This window comes from Furipterus horrens, unplaced genomic scaffold (genome assembly GCF_987537825.1).
Source record: "Furipterus horrens unplaced genomic scaffold, mFurHor1.1.pri manual_scaffold_8, whole genome shotgun sequence".
NCBI lineage: Eukaryota > Metazoa > Chordata > Mammalia > Chiroptera > Furipteridae > Furipterus > Furipterus horrens.
Window position 1 is genome coordinate 78739450 of NW_028327178.1, and position 3032 is coordinate 78742481.

General features: G+C 45.5%; 1 pseudogene; it reads left to right on the forward strand.

Annotated features, from left to right (window-relative positions):
- Positions 1-267: 267 nt before the first annotated feature.
- On the forward strand, positions 268-761 carry LOC150003202 (FUN14 domain-containing protein 1 pseudogene; annotated as a pseudogene).
- The last annotated feature ends 2271 nt before the right edge of the window (positions 762-3032 follow it).

A 3032-nucleotide genomic window follows, 5' to 3' on the forward strand; every position in this document is an offset into this window, starting at 1 on the left:
TTGCTGCTGATGTTAGTCTCTGAAGGATGAGATCTGGAAATAATTTCCTCAGGAGAGCCCACAGCTGTTTTTGCTGTTACTGCCAGTAGCCTACATGTTCTCACAAGGGACTGCATTTCCAAGGGAAAGCATGAACACTCTGAAATCTCAGAAAACTATCCAGTTAAAAAATTAACAGAATAACATGCTTGGAGGAGGAGAAGGAGGGAAAAAGAGATGATAGACTTCCACCTGGGCTAGAGTGTCTCTTGAAGCAGTGGGAAGGGGATGAGGGGGAACCACCTTCAACACAGGCTGCCAGTGGTATGGAAACCTGGAACCCCCTTCCTTCCCCAAGAATATGAAGGTGATGATGACTCTTATGAAGTGTTGGATTTAACAGAGTATGCCAAAAGATACCACTAGTGGAATCATGTTTTGGCCACAGTTCTGGACCTAGAGTAGAAAAATACTCAGTAGCCACCCAGATTGTAACAGGTGGGGTGACTGATTGGTGTGCAGGATTTTTGTTTCAGAAAGGTGAAAAACTTCAGCAACTGCCATTCTTCTCCTTCAGATTGCCAGTCACGCTGGCTATGTGCAGATGATCTGGAAGAAGGTTAAAAGGTGTATAGAGAGCAAAAAGACAGATTGAAAAGTGAGCAAATAAGATTGCACCTAAAATCAACAACATAAATGAAAAGGCAACAGAATATGTCAAACAGAATATTGTGATATCCAGCAGATTTATGAGAGGCTTTTTGCTAGGCCTTGCATTTTAAGGATACAAGTGTTCTACCATAGCAGAGTCACCTGCGAGAAAAGAAGTGGTGGCAACAAGGGGTTCTCTCAACATTACATGCCACCAGACTCTCCAGGGCAGCAAGAAAAAACTAGCTGGACAATATCAAACTCATAACTTAGCATACTGATTTCTGAAGTTTGGTAAATTAGTATCTGCTGTAAAACAACCTATATGGTATTTGCAAAATATTCCTGAGCAAAACATGGCTTTCATTTATTTAAATTGGATGGTCTTCATGTGCTTTACAGTATAGTGCAAATAAACAAAAATTTGTATTATAGCTGCAACATCAGGGCTGATTCTTTTAAAAGATATGTTTCCAATAAACTGAAGAACTATAATGTCCTTTCATGGAAGAATTCAGAAATAGTAGAATTAATAAAGGTATTAAACAGATTTAATAACAAAAACTACACCAGCAGAAAGCCAAATTTATATCTTTGCCTATATTTTCAGTATAATATTTGTTAATTTTACAAGCATGTCATGGTGTGTACAAACCAGTCCATGCACATAGACACACTACACTGGATTCCTGATTTGTACACATAACTTTGGATAGAGCTTCAACTAAGCATTCCTCATTAGTAGCATGCATACATCTGTTAATATTTTGTCACTCACTAGAATGAAGATTCAGTCTCAGAGTGAATTTAGTAACTCATACTACAATAGAAATAATTTAAAAGAAAATAACTGTTTTGACAATTAAATGTTGACATAATCCATTGTTTATGCTCCATAAATATTGCAAAAATCGAGAAGGTAAGATGGCGGAGGAGTGAGGAGAGGTTGCGGTTTCAGGCTCCCGAGACCCGTCTGCAGTTTGGGCTAATTGCAGTGAGCAGCTGGACACTGGCAGGAGTCGAGCCATGGCACTGCTGGATTAGAGAAAATCCATCTGGGAACAACCCGTTTAGCGAGGATAGCGGAGGAAAAGGGGACAAAACGGGATTCCTGACTGGGGAGGCTGCCCGAGCTGCGGCGGGAAGCACACAAAGGCTTTTTGGTGACCAGAGGCTGCCCCGGAGAGGAGTCGGGAGGAGAGCGGATCTCTGCCCGCTGGCAGAGACGGGACTCGACCAAGTGGCATTGGCACTGAAGGACAGGAGACAGCGTGCTGCCGGGCAAGTGAGAACATAATTCTCCTTTATATTTTTCTCTAGTGGACGGTGGAGAGGGGAGGAAAGTTTGGGGGTGGTAGGCCATTCTTGAGGAGCGCAGGCGCAGAGGCGCGCTCATCCACTCCCCAACCCTACCCTTGGGTCGCAGGGGCGCACATAGGGAAGTGCTCTCACTCACAGGCCCAGGTGCGTGGGGCCGTGAGTCCAGGCGTCCCTCGGACACTCCCCAATGGACATAAGATCAGTGCCCCAACGGGCACAGGGAGGGCCCACTGAACACGCAGAGGACCGTGTGCAGATACCCCTAGACAGCTCCTGTGGGCACAGGGCCCCAGGCCGGAAAGCAGACCACTAGCGCAGGCTCTGTTTGTGCCCGCCCAGATGGGTGAGGGAAGGCGGGCAGCTGCAGCACAGGAACAGTGGGAGGCAGCGACTCACAGATGCTCACTTCCACTGAGCACAAGTGACCGCGGTCCTGCCCTAAGAGGTGAGAGACCAACTCCCAGAGCTCAGCTCAGCAGGACTAAGGGCACTGGCACGCGAGCGCAAAAACACCTCAGCCCAGGGTCAACAGGCACCAATTGCGGGGCAAACTCTCAGGCTGCCTGAGTGCGCAGGAGCTCGCACGCAAGGGCACCTCAACTGGCTCCAGCGGGCAGCAAGGGAGTGCGTCGTGCCGGCAACCGCAGGCGCACACCATTGCGGCAACCGCGGGCACACACCAGTGCTGCAAGAAACAAGAACCTCTGAACTGCCACACTAGACCAGCTGCGGACACAGAAGAAGAAGGCAACACACCAAGGCTAAAACAGAGTAAAAACATCGCTTTTTTATTTTTTCTTCAATTTTTTTCTCCCTTTCCTCTTTCTTTCTTTCTTCTTAGTTCTTTCTTTTCTTTCTTTCTTTCTTCATTCTTTTCTTTCTTCTATTTTCTTGTTTTTTTGGGGGGGTGTGGTTTGGGGTATTTGTTTTTTTTCAATTTTTTTTCTCTCTTTCTTCTTTCTTCTTTATTCTTTCTTTTCTATCTTTCTTTGTTCCTTACTTTCTTCTCTTTTCTTGGGTTCTTTTGGGGGAGTTAGTGGTTATTTTTTTTCTCTCTTCTTTCTTTCTTCTATATTCTTTCT